The following is an 18,768-nucleotide window of genomic DNA, read 5'->3' as shown; positions in this document are numbered from 1 at the left end:
CATTTAAGCATGCTGCTGCCGTGATTGGGATTGCCCAGAGGCTCCTGTTTGCTTTCACCACGGTCGTCATGTGTTTGAACCCTAAACAGTGTGAGCAGATTTAACTGTCAACCAGATGCGTTTGACCCTCATGGCTGTTATTTAAAAATAAGAAGGAGAACGAGTTTTGGCAGGAAGCCGGCAGACACTGCACCACAGGCAGCAGCTGCCATCCACCGAGGGCGTGCTGCTGATGTTTGGGAGTTTATTAGAATTTTGCTAAATGATGAGCACAAATGTGTTTAATCTGAGTCCTCTGGGTGGATTACAGGACGTCCGTTTTGAAATGTGGTAATAATAAATCCTATTAAGACACTCTCATTAAAGTTAAACAAATGACAACAAATTAAAGAAAGATTCAATATGTTATTGTGACTGGAGTTTGTCTCTAAAAAGAAGTTTAAAAAGTAATAGAAAGCATAAACGAAATAGGTAAGAATAAATAAAATCCAACACTACGGATAAAACACCAGCACCTGCAGGGGATTGAGCAACTATGGACAGTGACACAAAGTATGGTGGAAAATGAAGCGGGTGATAAAAATGGACTTCCATCATCAGGTGGGTATATAAACCATAAATATGACACCAAATGAATCCACTTATCAAAAAGTATTTCATCTCCGGACATTAATACTTTCATATAACCTCCATCATCATGTTCTGCATCCCTGCTTTATACACACTGCTGTTAGGCGAGTTCATACACAGCTGTCTTAATTTGATTCTTTCACTATTTCATCTTTTCTCTAACAAGGCAAAAGAGAGGAAGAGGAACAATCAGTAAGTCGTCTTCCTTCGACATTGATTGAAATCACTGACTCACAAGGATTTTTTATGCCTCACTTCCCCAAAAATCGTACAACATCCAGGCCTGCGAAAATACTGAATATTTTAAAGGCCAAGACGAACAGACTAAAGGAGAACAGGACGAGGCCCACTCATTTAACGCTACACTTAATGGAGCTGTGCACCTCGGTGCTGTGCTGCAGAGCCACATCATGTATTCTCTTTAAAAAGACACTTGACGTGCATCAACCTCACATCCTAATTTGAAAATAATAATAATAATAATACATTTCATTTATAGTGCACTTAGGTTATTCAAAGATGCTTTAAACAACGATGAACAACACAGAACAGTAATCACATATTAAGGGCAGTTTTGAAAAGGTGTATTTTGTTTGGGAGAGAGTTCCAGAGGGCGGGGGCAGGTATGGAATAGACTTTGTCGCCCCAGCTCCGCTGCTTGGTCCTGAGTGGTGGAGACAGGAGGCTGGCATCAGGGGAGTGGAGGCTGCGGTGAGGAGTGTGGTGGTGGAGCAGGAGCAGACCAGTGAGGTGTTAGGGGGCCTGGTTATGGAGGGCTTTGTGAGTGAGAAGAAGGACTTGGAGTTGGATCCGTTGTGGGACAGAGAGTTAGTGGAGGTTCTGACTTAAACATAGGTTTCAATTAAAAGTGTTGTATGAAGGCTCATTTTCATATTTGTGTTTTGTGTTTCTACTAAAACATGTTTACATGCTTTAATGTTAAAAACACCCTCTTTTCCTCATCCTGTCTGTCTGAATATACCTGTATTCACCCTCTGTCTGAAACGCTCTGTTTTAGCGCCTGTCTCTGTAAGACTGCCTCCTGAAAAAGCCCAGTCTGCTCTGATTGGTCAGTGGTTCTGGGTCTTCTGCATATGCGCTCTTAGCGTCTGTGATGGCACCGTAGAAGAACTTCCTTCTTTTTTCTTAAAAACATATTAACATTTTGTTTAGGAAGTATCATCACAAAATGAAACATTGGCATTAATTGTTCATAGCAGCAATTTCTACCTACTTCCCACTTTCTTCTATGGTAGAGTTGTGACATCACAGCTGTACAGAAGTCCTGACGGCTCGTTTAAATACAGTTTCTGAGTACAGGCTGTGTGCATTTCTCTGTGGATTGAGTGTTTTGATACTTTAACAGTATTTATATAGCACCTCCACCTGCTTTATAATTAAAAAAGACATGACATCTTACTTTTTACAACATGGGACCTTTAAGAGAGAGCGGCTCACTTTACAGGAAATGTTCAGTTTATAAAGGAAAGCACAAAGCGTCACAGATCACAGAGAGAAATGCTGCTGTCTGAAAGGGGCACACTCTCAGTTCAGACTGAAATGTCGTCCTGTTGGAATGAAGCTGAGTTTGCCATTAACTCTCTGATGCAGCCTCAAGCCACCAGCCTGACCACAGCTCTTTGAAATAGCGGGCAAGTGCAGAACAGCACTGAACTTTTGACATGAAACTCCTCTCACAACTTTGGTTAAGCGACTGAGCAGCAGCAGCAGCAGCATGTTATTTAGAAACAGAATCACTTGTGATGTCTCAGAAGCATGCTCCCTCTGAGAGACGCTCCTCAAGCACAATCACAGACAGAAGCTTTCCAAGCAAGGATCTCCCAATGAGCCATTAGGCTGGCCAGATTTCCTCCAAGGGCATGGGTGGATTTTTTTAAAGCATTACCCCACTGCCCCGAGGCATATCAAATATGAATAGAATCCGGCTCAATCGATTGGAGTGGGCGAGTAATCAGAGCATTGCAGTCTGAGGCTCAAATCTAGGCCTGCGTCTTGGTCCGTAAGTGCACACGCTCATCTGTGCACACGACCACACGTGCATACACCCAGAGGTATGACCGGATTCATTTTTCTCGACAGACATAGTTGTGCAATTAGAAAGTTCAGTGTCCGGGTTTTGTGGTTTTGGATGATTCATTATTAATGTGGAATCAAACATGAATAATAAAAGAGAGATTTTAGAGACACGCTTTTCCGTTTGATTTAGATTTTTTTTCATCATCTACTGTTAAAAAAAAGCTGGATGAATTCTCAATACAGACTTTATCTACAATGGGTTTTATTTCTTGATTGTTGACTGTGGAAGACCTGGAAACATTGACCAATCAGAGCAGACTTGGATTTTTCAAGGAAGGGTCTTAAAGAGACAGGCGCTACAAACAGAGCATTTCAGACAGAGGGTGAATACAGGTATATTCAGACAGACAGGATGAACATTTGAACATTAAAGCATGTAAACATGCTCTAGTAGAAACACAAAGTACAAGAATAAACTGGAAAACTAGCAGAATATGGGAACTTGCAATACCTCACAGATAATAAATCCACAGCACACCCACACGGCTGACAAGAGTAAATATGCAGAATCAGCAACATCTGGTGAATAGTCATGTTCATGTTGTACTTTGCATGAGACAGAGAAGACACCATGAAGAGAGAGCAAATGTGATTGTTTCCCTGAGGGCGAGACCTGTTGTGTATATTGTAATAATAAGGTACGATTTGCTCTCACGCTCTGATCAGCAGATTTCACACAGGTTAGACGAGTTGAGAGAGATAACCTGAGAGATGCAGGCTGTCCAACAGCAAGCTTTGGAGAAATAGCACTGATTAATATGTTCGGATACAGGAAATGATGGTCGGAAGTCCAAGGAAGAGGAACAGATGTGACAAACTGTTTTAGTACATTTCATTTAGGAAACTTTGTGCATCAGAGAGACTTTTCCTGCTCACCTGTCCCCTCCCCTGTAGTTGACACGCCAGCGGAGCCGGGACAGATGAAGAGAGGCAGGGCACATATAGGACATAGCTCTTTTGTTGCAGGGGCTTATTCATTATTCACCTGATCTGAAAAACAGACTGCAAACCAACTGCACAGCTGTCATCAAGCAACAAGGCGTAGACACAAATTATTCATGAGACTGCAAAGAAAAGGCAGCAGAATGAGAGGAAAATAATAACAAGAGACATCAGCGAGGCAGCTGACAGGCTGAACACGTGTGGCGAGAACCGGACAAGCTTCCCGTCAGCCGCGGCTACACCACACTCCCCCTCCACTGTGCAGACTTTTATAGTGGGGAATGGAGCATGGATACATGTTTGCCAATTTGATATTTTACGTATATATTTTTATATCTTCTACACCATGAAGCAATTTCCTTCAAATTTTCTAAAATGAGCTCAGGTCACTTAGTTTAGTATCTTGTGGTGTTATAGCAGCGCTGTCCAGCTGGGAGGATGTTCCCAAACTCTTGCCCATAGCATGCAGGGTGAGGTCCCCCCATGAATCTGACCAGGACAAGCAGTTTAGACAAAGGTTTATATTACAGATTTATTTTCATGCAGGTGACACATGACATAGCTGTACCTTTGAATAAAGCCTAGTGGGCTTGTTATATGGCAATAATTATAGAACTTAAAAAAAATTGATTTTCATCAGGTAAATCTGGACAAGACATATTCTTATAGGATCAGCTAAATCTAATATTAAACATTAAAGCTGTAGCTAAAAAATGTGGTAAACCATTTCATCCTTTTGTAATTATTACAATTTACTCTCACCGGCTCAGACTAAACTCAGGCATTTAATTTAACTACACTGCAGATCAAAATAAGAGAACAATTTATTAATACTGGATTTGTTCTGAAATAGTTATTTTTAATGTCCGGAATTTGATAGAATATCAGCTGTGGCTATACACTAACACTGCTGTACTAGCAGTTTATTTAAATAACTGAGGCACTTCAACTAAAACCTTAATTTTGTGAAAAAAGCAGTGAGCAAAATTAGAGAACACTTTCAGATTCCTCCCAGTTATTGGTGTTAATCTGCACCTGATGACTATTTCCTTCATTGCAATCCTACATACCCTGTTTATCTGCAGCTCTCCTGGTTACTTTGAAGATGGCAGCTGCTTTAAAGTGACTGAAACCCTGAGACAGCAGGTTGTCCAGGTGAAGACCAAAGGGATGACCCTCTCAGCCATCACAGGGAGGTTGGGCGTTCACAGTCTGTGATTTCAAGAAGATTCAAACTTTAATTTGGGTCTGATGGAAAACATTATGTTTGGCGTAGGACTGGGGAACGATTGAACCCAAAGTGTGTAAAGAAGTCAGTTTAATTTGGAGGAGGAAGTGTCATGGTTTGGGGGATGTTTTCTGCAGCAGGAGTTGGGCCTCTTGTCCAGCTACATAGCAGGTGAATGCAAATGTTTATGTGAGCCTCCTTCAGCAACCTGCAACACCTTCACTGCAACTGTCTCCCAATCAGCTGCAACTTTCATGTAAGACAATGTCCCCTGTCACACTGTAAAACAGGTGAAGCAGTTCCTTGAAGCAAAGAATATTGAAACAATGAAATGTCCAGAGTCCAGATCTAAACCCCATAGAGAATCTCTGGAAAATCCTCGGTGACAAAGTAAAGTCTAAGAAACCCACTACAGTTAGTGAACTGTGGAAGAGACTGAGTCAGAACGGACCCAGATCAAAGCAGAGCAGTGTGAGAAACTAGTGATGTCCTGTGGGCGCAGATGTGCTGAAGTCATTCAAAGCTGTGGCCTCTACACTTCATGTTCATTTTTCAATCCTACAGAAGAAAACACTGTTAAATCTTCTCTTCTGACACAGTGGTTACTGTTCTCTAACTTTGATCATTGTTTTTTTCACTAAATAAAGGTTTTTGTTGGTTATTAAAAAAAACATGCTAGTACAGCAGTGGTATAGACACAGAGGGAATTCTACCAAATTCTGAACAAAATAACAGAAATAAAATCAAAAATGTATACTTTGTTCTCTAATTTTCATCTCCAGTGTATAACTAAGAGATGTGATTATATTACACCTGTTTCATCTTTTCTGCACTTCTCCACCACACAATCACTTTTCTTATCATTACCCACCCTGATTTGAGTCATTTCAGCTCCCTCTCATATTACTGGTTTCATCCAGTCTTTTCTGTTCACTGTTGTCTTTTAGAAAGAAAGAAATTGTTGTGACCTATACACATGCATTAGAGGAGAGATGTCAGAGCGAAGGTAGGGGGTTTGGTTCCTTGCACCTCGGCAGTGCCCAGGAGGTGAACTGGCACCTCTTTAGCTATCAGTCTAAATTCTGTACTTTGTCTGTTTGGGGGGTTGAGCCGGCGACCTTCCAGTTCCCAAGCCAAGTCCCCACAGACTAAGCTACTGCCCCCCAATATATCAACCCTGCCATTATCAATTTGACCCCATTTAATGTTTAATGTCTCTAAATAAGTGCTTGACAACATTTTTTTGCTTCATATTGAACAACTTCTCCTCATTTAATGGGGACAACTGAGTAAACGTTTTTGTTTAGAAAGAAAGTGCTGTTAAAATAAAGTTTATCATAATAACTACTAGACCTACTACTTTAAATAAGTAGTGTTTGTGTGAAGGGGGTGCACAGTGTGGTTGTTTTCAGTTTTCAGGCCTCTTTATAATGGTGTGTCCCAAGGTGTTTGTGCGTGTGTGATTCTAAAGACATGGCCACACACACACACACACACACACACACACACACACACACACACACACACACACACACACACACACACACACACACACACACACACACACACACACACACACACACACACACACACACACACACACACACACACACACACACACACACACACACACACACACACACACACACACACCAGTGACATCAGAAAAGGCCAGATGAGAGCCGACATTTCTCTCCAGCCGCCCTGAAAGCTTTCCATTAGCGGGGCTCTGTTCTGAGGGTCTGGGGCCCTGAACAGCATGAGTCCATGGCAGGGTGGGGATGGGAGGCTGTGGTGTGTGGGGGCTGGTTGGGGGGGGGGGGGGGGCTGTCCACTCATTTAAAGACATGTTTATCCGGTTCATTTAGCATTACATATCACTAGACTATTTGGATGTGAGCTGTCACTCAGGAACAAAAAGGCTGCTCTGCCGCCGCTCACTTAGAACTTGTGTCTGTGTCACACTCCTCTGCTCTCTGGGTGGGTTTACAAAAATCATTTTATATTCTGTAGCAGGACAAAAAAAAACCTGTGTTCAATCCTTTTACTGCTTATAATCCTCCACCACGCTCTGGCCTCGTTGGCCTGGTTTCGTCTGTTAACTGAAGTCATGTCTAATAACGTATGAATCCTAAAGGTGACATTAAAAGGATCCACTCTGGCTAAAAGGCTTGATAACAAAAGATTCTCTTCTCTTCAGGGGAAAGAAAACACACGAAAAGAAAATCTTCTGAACATATGTGACAAGAAAGAGAGCTGTGTAGCCTTTTAGTGTGCAGTTGATATTCTTGTTCGTTCGTAAAAGGTTTTACATCGCTGGGAATTAGATGTGTGGACTGTAAAGCTGTGAGATCCATGCGCAAATCCTTGAATGCTATACAGTTGATGTGAGAAGAGTGGACTGTTAATTGTGCAGTAAAACACAAGATTGAATGTCAATACAACACATTTTTTGGTAACGATGGAAACTTGTCCATACCACTGACTATTAAAAGAAAATGTCACGTACCAAGGTGAGTTTTCACTTTCATTTACTTATTTGTTTATCGAGGAGGGTTCTTTTAAGAAAGGAAGAGATTATATATCTCAAAAAAGGAACTGAAAAAGTATAACTTTACTATCAGTACTAAAAGTGAGAGATTGTATCTACACCTTTAATGAAATGTTAGAAATGACACAGAACCGAGTTCAACAGCTGCTGATTTCTGTTATCCTAGCACTCAAAAGTTGAAGTTACAATGGACCTGCAGTGAAGTATTCACTCACTCGGAAGTTTTCATATTTGGTTTTTAAAATATTGAATTAAAGGAGATTTAATGTGACTTTTTTCTGACACTAAGTAAGAAGGGAAAAATGCGACTTCAGAGTGAAGACAGATTTCTACAAAGAAATGTATATTTACCGCAGTCAGTTTCCACTGACTGGATACATACACCTGTATCTGGAATATCCAGCTTTTAGTGAGTCTGTGTCATGATAAAACCTACACCATGAAGACATTCTTCCCCTGGAATCCATTTAAACCAAAAATGTAGAAATGGAAAGAGCAGGACAGCTGTAAATCTGCCTAGAGCAGGCCGTTATCAGAAACTACACAGGAAATGCTTAAAAACCACAATGTGTGTGTCCCGGAGTGGCCAAATCACATCAGAGTCCACAACTCAATCAAATTTATAATTTGCGTCTGCACTTGAAAACGCTGTTCATTCATGATCCTCATGCAACCTTACTGAGCTGGAGCCCTTTCGCAAAACTGATAGACCTAATCACACAGACTCAAGGCTGTAATTGCTGCCTAAGGTGCATTCAGTAATTCAACTTATCCTCATACAATGGTTCATATGATATCTTACGAAAAGCTATGCTCAACTTTTTTTATCCTACGAATGTCCAGCAACATGAGCGAGCCAGTGCAAATCATGTAAGATTGTGGTTTGGGTTAAAATAAGTACATTTGTCTGTTAATTCATATACATGGCATTAGCTACTGTAAGTGTATGTAAGCTAAGAAAAGTAAGTCAACATTGACTTTTGGTTTCATACGGGGACCAAACAGTGGTGTCTTGGGTGAAAGTCCTGCGTTTGATTGACCCATTCATCCAACCCCCATCCAACCTTTCTCATTTCATACATTTCAAGTCACCTGACATAGTATGAAATGAGAAATGAGTCTCGAAATGAGATTTTAAAATAGATGTTACCATGAATTTAGTAACCCCGGAAGACCTCTCCTGATTTACAAACTGTGATATTCAGTTTGACGTCAATGGAACCCTCTCACCTGACTTCCTCCTTAGAGGCAGCCCTGCATGTCCCGGCTCAGGATTACGTGGGTTATATATGAATAACATTACTGACACGGAGTGGGTGAATACTTAACTTTGTAAAATCACTTATTGGGGATTTCTTTCTGTTCATCAGCGTAAAAAAGCCACATTGAATCTACTTTGATTCAGTATTGTAAAATAATAAAAACTTCCGAATGAATGAGTAAATCCTTTTATAGGGACTCCATGCACAAATGAACACACCATGTAAAGTACAAGCCACTGTTGTGTATCCAACATGTTATTGGAACAGTAAGATATGTGATAACAGAGGAATGTTTAGTGCCTCCATCAAATAAACACACAAAACCTCTTTCATCCTATATTATCTTTGCAAACAGTATATGATCTGTGAGTGAGCATGGCAGCACAACATGTTACTTTGTGCTACAGTCTTAACCAGGCCTGATTGTAGCTATGAATCTTTCTAAAAAATTCATAAGATCCATTTCATAAATGACGAAGCCAAGCATGTGCCTGTATCCAAGTTGCAAAGAGAGAGAGAAAGAGAGGCGAGGAAATCTATAAGAGGAGCCTGCAGCCAGAGGAAGGAGTACAAAATGACAAAGATTTATTCTCAGCCATGATCAAATATTTATGCTGAGGCATTCAAGTAAAGTTACTTTTTGTGTTCTGATTTAATGAATGATTTGAGCAGTGGCAGTGCTGGGAGGCACAGATGTTGGGTTTGCTGAAGCCTGCACTAATGCCCATTCAGGGGTCTGTGTGGTCATGTGTCAGACTGCAGCAGGATCAAAGCAGAGTAATGACATTGTGGGGATCACAGCATAGAGGAGTAGGATGGTAAGTACTTCCACAGCCCCAGAGGTCTACACTGGCCCATGGCTGGGGAAGATAGAAAAGGGGGGAAACAACTACAGTACTATATTAATATGCTGTCTTTGTTGAAAAATCCAGCAGACGAAATGCTCATCTAATAAACCGTTTCCCTAATTTTGACATGACTTAAAGATTTTGTGGTCGTATGAGCTATTTATAGTCAGTGCATTACCTACAGTAGTGTCGGCACGCCTCTCAGTTTGGAGAAGCAGGTAGTAAACAATGTACTGCTGTGGATGGGGGCAGCAGCTTAACGTATTTTAGACAGAAAAAAGGGCCCACCTAAAAAAAAAAAATCAATATCACTTTAAGCAAACACTACATTTAGCATATTTTAACCTTGGTTTGTTTGTTAGTTCATCCCCCTTTAACAACACCAGAGTCACACAATGACGCAGACTAACTAACCAATCATGGCAGCAGTAGACCAGTAACTCCTGTGTTCTGTGAGGTAAAATGACTGTTTTTGTCAAATGAGTCTGGTGGCTTTGATGAGAGCACAGAACAGGTTCAGTTCCCCCCTCATGTAAACTTAAACAGGGTTGTCTTATGGCAAGTTAAAGCTGTAAAAAAATATTTTAAAGATAGCGTACTGATTTTTTTAGGTGGCTAAAATATGTTTAGCTGTTGCCCCACGCAGCAGTACATTGATTATCCTCTGTTTCAGGACTCCTGCCTGCTTCTTTAAACCATCAACTGCATGAATAAGTACCTCATACAACCACACTTAAAAAAAAATCTGAATTACCCCTTTAAAGGTGACTCTGAATCATTAGCAAAAATATCTTTAAAACACAACATTAACCCTACATCTCAAAATCTTTTTATCACGTGTCAGTATGTTGCCAATCACTCCATTAGAGACGAGCCACTCTACAAAAGGCCTGCGTTCAGTGGGATTGATCCAAAATGACAAAGCCACAGTCAAAGGAAATGGATCCCGGCAGAGCAGTGACTCTCCCATTCTCCCTCTGGCATTCTCTGAAACATTAATGACCCCAAGCTGAATCTGATCTGGCCTTCTATACTCAGTGTTTTATCTTTACCCAGAGCTGTCAGCATGTGAAATAAATATAAAGGGGCTATTGATTAGTTGTGTCAAAAAGTGGCTTTAATTTTCAGAGCAATTTGAAATTACAACAGGTTTAATAAATTAGAAAACGAATAAAGGTAGTATCCAAAAGACCTTCAGAACTAGTGAAAGAAAAGATTGCACATCAAGTTGTATGATGTGTGTAAATTCAAACAAGGGTTGGGATCAGATGACCTGAAAGGAAGCTGAGTGAGCAGAATGTGCCAGGAGACATCTGTGGCAGGTGAAATAGAAATTCTAACAGTTGAGTGAACACTTAAACGGATAAAGGGAGTTTTTAAAAAAAGGCTAAAAGCCTCCATCACTTCCAAACAAGACATCGGTACCCCAAACACAGTGTGTCAGCATCTTTAAACACCGGAGAGAAGGGGAGATGACAAAATCGTTTTGACAGCCAGTTCACATGTAACATCTCCGATTCATCCACCTTGGGGAGTTGCTGGGCAGTTTTACCCCGCTGCCGGGGGAAACCAAGCCCCGAGTGTGATAGCGGAGTGGGCAGGCCTGAGCTTGTGCAGCGCACCACGTGCCTTTTATTGATCAGAGTCAGACAGGGTGATAGTCTCTACAGCCCAGAGATACAGCAGCCAAGCAGCAGTTATCTGTGTTTATTAAGGCGTCCGCTCTGTGTGTATTGATTGGGAACAACTCAACACTGGGAATTGTCATCAAAATGCCGATTTACAAAAGGTTGAGCAGGCGGTGACGAAGTCTGCATGGTCCAGGCAGTATGGATTTGTTGATGCAGTTCCCCCAGCGATGCTCGGTACAGGCTCAGGAAAGACTGAGGCGTCCGGCCTGGGCCTATGTCTCACCTTGGGAGCTTTCACTGCAGAGTACACTGGTTGATAGAGCAGCTTTACGCCTTGTTGAAAGATGTGAAAAAGACTGCACTACATTACAGCAACAGCCTTCGCCAGAGCACAAACGAATGTTCACTAAACACGCTAACACACTCAGACTGTACCCACACAGCCCCTCCCTGAAATTGTTTGCGACAGGGGCAAAGCTTTTACAAAAAGGGGCACAGGTCAAGATTTTCCCCCGTGAGACCACCATCTCCATTAGCTCTCAGTTCACCGGGGTATCTCTTTCCCCCTAAAGATATGAAGATATTCTACTTCTAGACTAGCACAATCGGTGAGAGAAGAAGAAAACAAAGACAAATAGTCCTATCTAATGTAAATTCACTCCATGCCACTACAGGGTACATTTGGAGGTGTCTTACTGCCACCACCTGATATCATTCTTTCACTCTGAAGACAATCCATGTAAAACCTTCAAGTTCATTTTGACAGTAGTGGGTTGCAGAAAGTCACCTTATTTACACATGAAGAAGACAAAACAGTCACCCTGCTTTATCAGTGTCACAACTACAGTGCCTCAAGAAAGTCATGACACCCTTTTGAAAAAGTTGCTTTTACAGCCTGAAACGATTATACATAAAAACATGTGTTTTTGCATTGTGATTTACACATTTTGCCTTACAACATTCAAATTAATGTTTGTTTTTTCAAAATTTCTAAAAATTAATGAAAAACTAGAATATCGGTGTTGGGAAAGTGATGAGTCCCTTTAGATCACCTCCACCTGACATCAACTGTGGTGTTTTTGATTTCACTTCAGAATAAAATCAGCTGTTACTTTGATTTCACTTCAGAATAAAATCAGCTGTTCCTTCGATTTCACTTCAGAATAAAATCAGCTGTTCCTTTGATTTCACTTCAGAATAAAATCCGCTGTTCCTGCGATTTTACTTCAGAATAAAATCAGCTGTTCCTTTAGGATTCCTCTCCTAGTAGAGCATATGGCTCCACCCAGACCTAGCCTAGATCGGGCCGTCCCACCAAACTGGATGACAGAGCCAGGAAAAGACTGATCAGGGAAGCTACCAAGAGGCCCATGGTGACCTTAAAGGAATTACAAGTCTAAATGGCAGAGGTTGGTCGATCTGTGCATGTGACAACAATTTCACAAGTTCTACATGTATGGCAGGGTGGAGAGAAAGATGCTTCTTCTCATAAAAAAGCATAATGAAGATTCTGATGCCATGTGGCAAAAGGTTATATGGTCAGATGAGACCAAAATATTACTTTTTGGACTGAACTCCAAGAGCCACGTTTGGCAGGAATCAAACACAACACACCACCCAAAACACACTCTCCCTACAGTGAAGCCTGGTGGTGGCAGCATTATGTTGTGGGCTTGTTTCTCTTCAGCAGGGACTGGGCAGTTGGTCAGGACTGAAGGAAAAATGGATGCTGCCAAGTCCACCCAAATTCTTTAGGAAAACCTGCAGCCCTCTGTTAGACACTTGAAAACGGGCAGGTGGTTCACCTTCAGCATGACAACGACCCCAAACACCCCTCCATTAAAACAACATAGTGTCTTAAGGACAGGAAGGTGAATGTCCTAGAGTGGCCCAGTCAGAGCCCTGACCTGAATCCTACAGAACATCTGTGGATGGACTTAGTGCAGTGCATCACCGCACAGAATTTGACTCCAACAGTTCTGTAGGAAGAATGGGGAAATATTCCCCAATCTAGGTGCACAAAGCTGGTAGAGGCAGATCCAAACTGACTGATGGCTCTAATTAAAGCAAAAGGTGCCTCCACAAAGGATTAAATCTGGGGACTCATCACTTTTCCAACACTGTTATTCTAGTTTTAAATTTTTTATATAATCTTCACTAATGTCGAAAAAAACAAACAAACATTTACTTAAATGTTGTAAGGCAAAATGTGTGAATCTCGCTGGAAAAAAAAATATTTTGTTATGTACTATCATTTCAGGCTGTAAAACAAAAAAGTGACTATTTCAAAAGGGAATCATGACTTTCTATAGGCACTGTATAATTAGTACAGAAGCTACTTAACTGGCAAAGACACAGGTGAACCCATTTAAGGCAATTGCATTGCACTTTACTGTAGCAATATGATCATTTGCATACAACAAATTTATGAAGAAGAAGGAGGTTGGCACACTGTCACTGAAACTACCAAATCTAGCTGTCTATGAGAGCAAGTCATACAGTATGAAAGGTTTATATGTAATAGATAGATATATAATTCATTATATTAAGATAGAAAAGGAGAATATACAATACTAACTTTGTGTCTTTGAGTACCTCTTAAATAATAATACAACTAAAATGTATCATTATTATTAATAAAACATTAGATTTGTGGAAAATTGGAGAAATTGATGACACTAGACAAGTTTCCATGCTTGTCTCAATACAACATATGATGCACTAACATAAATGAAAACCAATGTGAAGTAGTTGAAGGAACACATGCATTTACTTCTTTACTTTTAAAAGAATACTTCCAATACTGACATTTTATGAGGCATTTGTGCTTTTACTTGATTTTTACTTGTAATGGAATATTTACATATTGTTGTCTTGCTAATGAATCTAAATATTTTTTCTACAACTGCTTCTGTATATATAAACTTACAACTCAACACATGGATGGGCTATATCCCCCCCCCCCCCCCCCCTACCATTAAATGTAGGTTTTCAGCATTTAATGAACAGCCCTGTGTAGCTAGATTCCGATGAGAAAATACGGTTTCTAGGTGATTTGGGTGAGCTGACCCTTCAAAAAGTGTGGAACATTTCAATTCATTTGAGATCCGTCAGTTCAATAATGAAGCAGCAATCACAAAGCAAATCTGGACTATATAAAAAAATACACATCTTCAAATCAAATTCATCTGCCCATCTCAAAAAGCCGCAGTGAAGCTGAAGCGGGACCTGGGGGAGAAGCCCTAAACATGGCAGTTTTTCCTTTACAAGCACAGCAGGGCCTGGGGAGGTTTTGGGCAGACAGGAGAGCTTGCAGCAGTCTGTGGAAGCCTCCGGGGGGAAGCTGGCTGGATAAATAGTTCACTTAGAACCTCTTGCTCTCTAAGAGGTCACCAAGGAAATATGGGATGGAAAAGGAAAATGGAGAGGATTTATCTCGCTCTCATAGGATTGCTGCTTGTTTGTATACTCGACTGCTCCATAAATAAATACTGCACTATCTGCTGCACCGCTGAAATGATAGTCAGTCTTTTTTCTTTCTTTCAAAGAATAAACTCCTATATCTTGTGTTCTATCAGACATGTTGATATGTAATAAACCTTGGGCTACATTCACACAAACACACACTGCACCTCCAAATATCATCAGAGGAAATTACATTTAAAAACGAATAACACTTAATCTACTATCCTAGCTCATCTACTTACACAAGACCAGCCTCTACACACCTTGTTACACATCTGTGTTGATTGTAGTCCAGCAAATTAAATATAAATGGAAATGTGATATCAGTGACCTGAGATCTATGTATTCGTCTGAACACTGCCCAGCGCTCCCCACATGCCTAGACAGAACACAGACTGTCATACAGTATCTTCACCTGACCTGAAGATTGCTCAGGATACTCATTCATGGAAACAGATACTGTAGTCGAGGCTTCCAAATAAATGTTCCTGCTACTCAGAGATAAATTGCAGGTGTAGAGCAGCAGACTGTGGGTCAGATTTCACACTGGAACATTGTATCTCCTGACACAGTGATACAGGTAGCAATATACATTAATAGCCACTGTTGTACATCTCTTAATTATCAAATCAAATCAATTAAGCCAAGAGGACAGTCTGTATATAACAAAGAATATCAATCAAATAATACAGACTTTTCAAACTCTGTAATCTAATTTCCGTTGCATTCTTATGGATATGCAGTGGTAATAAAACAACACACACACACACACATATATATATAAATATATAAATCTAACCCTCTGGGCGTGCTCATTCAACATAACAAGCATTTTTACTTGTAGTACATTAACTTGTTTTCTCCAGTTCTTACTTAGTAATGGTGTCCTACATAAACACAATTTTCGTCTAAAGATAGATCCCTTTTGGTTATTCCACATGACAGATTTCATTATTTATATTTCTGTGTGCTTCTCAATAGTCTGAAGTGGTTGGGGCATGTTTGAGGAGTTGATATTGCATACTTCCTATGCAGCAATCCGGATTTAGTAACATCTAAATCAGAATCTGATGACAGCTGGTGGCCTGTTCAGTCATTGTCAGTCAACTCTGATCAAACTATTTAGTGAATTCAGGGGCTTTAATTACATTTTGCTGATAAAGCAGGACTTTTACTTATAATGAAGTATGTTTACATTGTGGTATGTCTACTTTCACTTGGGTATAAAATCTGAACACTTGTTTCACTACTGCCTATGTATCCACGTGGTGTTGAACCCACAGATTGACAGGTAAAGCCCTCCAGATAAACAGTGCCCCCCTGAGCAGGAAAATGGTCACTGCTTTTACTCGGACATTTTTAATTCTTAAAATGATGAAAAATTACAATTAGCAAATCAAGGAGCCAATACATTTAGTAATATGGAGCAGGTATTAACTATTTTTCTCCTTTCTCCTGAGTATTTTGTACCCATGATGATAAAAGCATTCGTGACAATTATTTATTTTAGGTCACAGCGGTCATTTTGATTTAGGTCAAAGCTGAGGCCTTTGATTTGACATATTAGATGATCTGAGTATTTCAACACGAATAATATCATAAACACATGCTGATCCGACAGTAGATGTTATTTACTTGTACCTTTCCTGCACCCATGATCACTGACAAAACAAAACCTCATCAGCCAGCAATTAAGAATGACAAAATCAGGGACAAACATGGAGTGAGAAGCAGTGTGTAGAGTGTTTGCTGTGTGGCTTTTGTCTAAGGCTTTCATCACACAGCAATACAGAGAGCAAACCTGATGCGGCAGATGTCGGCTAAATCCGACCGTTCAAACGCGCTTCTCTCCCTATTCATCTAAAATCAGGACTTGAGCTGCTCCTTTACTGAAGCTGTCTGGCTGGAGCAGGAAGTCAGTGATTGTACTTCTATTGTATTACACACACACGCAAATGCTGCAGGGGGTGGAGGGTAAAGAGGATCCGAGCCTTTGATGCCTTTGTGTTTACACAGAGGAGCAATATGTTGTCATTAGGCAATCATGGAAAGGCATCCCTAATCCGTGTGCTTCTCTGTACAACAGGCTGTTCCATTTAATTATGACGGAAAGTCAGCACAGGTAGATGTATTTGTCTAATATAGGCTACTGTCAAATCACAATGAGGCTCAGATCAGTGCTGCTCATGTTATAGAGGCTAAACAAATGTTTCATCTGTCATAAAATCTAATTCAGAGGAACATAGGGATGATGCCATTATCCCTTACTTAATGTACACCCTGCAACCAATCAGAATCGAGTATTCCCCCAGACCATGTTATAACTACAAATCATACATCACATTATTGTTGACCTCTTCCTTAATCACAAAAAATGAAGGCAGGATTTTTAAAATAAAGATTAGAACAATACAAACATCAATAACAACACTTTTAAACAGTTGTCTGCCGTAGCGAGAAAAAACAACAACAACAAAAAAACTGTAGGGTGAATATAAATATGACAAATATATCCAAATTATCTTGTTTGTTTTATTGTGTTGTATAGCTCAGGGATTTCTGTGGACATTAAATGATTCCACGAAGGAGGTTAAACCTTGGATTCAGTTGGTGAATCAGTTCTTGTTAGTCAGGTTTCTCCACAGTGTAAACAGGGATCAGGTCCCTGCTAATGTATTCAGCTAGTCCTGTTTACATATCTTATGCTGGTCATTAGCCCCGTATGCTAAATACTTCCAAATGGCACTTTTACTTCAATTCAAATTCAATTTCTACTAAAACCAGTAGCGAAGGCCCTCCAGCAGCAGGTCAAGCTGTGTTCAGTCAGCTCCGTGTTATTAATGTGATGAACCAGCGTTCATGTGTTTAGAGACCAGCTGGCTAGCTAGCCAGTTATGTGTCAACTGGAGGCGGAGGCTGCATTGTTAGTTTCTAATCTGATACTCATTTTAAGTATCAATTTTTTTTACAACCCTAATGTGAGATAATTTCATGTTAAAGGTCAAATTTAGTCTACTCCCATGTGAATTAATTAACATTTGAGCAAATTGAATAAAACATACAAGTATCAGAACATAAAACATCGTCCAGATGATGTAACTATTGCCATAAAGCAATTTGGCCGTTTTTTTCCCCCGACATCGCTATCTGATTGCGATAGAAACGATGTAGAAAGATATATACGATAGACATTTCTATATCATTTTGAGGATATTTTTAAGTCATATCGCCCGACTGCATGTTCAAGTGAATTTCCTAGTCTATACAATTTGATTTATATGTCCCAGTAAAATAAATCGCTGCAGGAAAGGTGGGGAAAATACAATTCAACAATGTAGAACACGTATGCTTTGAAGAATGGTAAGCATTTATGAATGAACACACAGACACACACCCATATATACATATGTATATATATATACGGACGTATGTATATATACATATACATACATACGTATACATATACACATATATATATATATGTATATATATGTATATATATATATATATATATATGTATATATACATATACATACATACGTATACATATACACATATATATATGTATATATATATATATATGTATATATATATGTATATATATATATGTATATATGTATATATATATATATATATATGTATATATATATATATATATATATATATATATACATATATATATATATATACATATATATATATATATGTATATATATATATGTATATATATATATATGTATATATATATATATATATATATATATATATATATATATATATATATATATATATATATATATAGTAGGATACGACAGCTGCATTCCGCATTAATGGTTCCCATAAAAGCAGGGATCTTAAATGGGCTATTAGCAAAATGATAATGATGATAAATGATTTTTCATATGAAAATGCATATAAATTGCTATTGTGATCACAGATTGTGATAAGTGGCAAAGCCCTACCTACAGTGCAGGAAATCCTTATATATTTATTCAATATTTCAGTAAGTTGGTGTGAGTTGAGTGTGCTAGATAAGCACAAACACACTGACACACAAAAGAGTGAGCTTTCACTGGATTAGAAAACTGTTCAGAGAGGTCCCTGCTGTATTTGG

Source organism: Echiichthys vipera (genome assembly GCF_963691815.1).
Source record: "Echiichthys vipera genome assembly, chromosome: 3".
Classification (NCBI taxonomy): Eukaryota; Metazoa; Chordata; class Actinopteri; order Perciformes; family Trachinidae; genus Echiichthys; species Echiichthys vipera.
The sequence above is the reverse complement of the archived record's forward strand: the minus strand, read 5'-3'. Positions refer to the sequence as shown.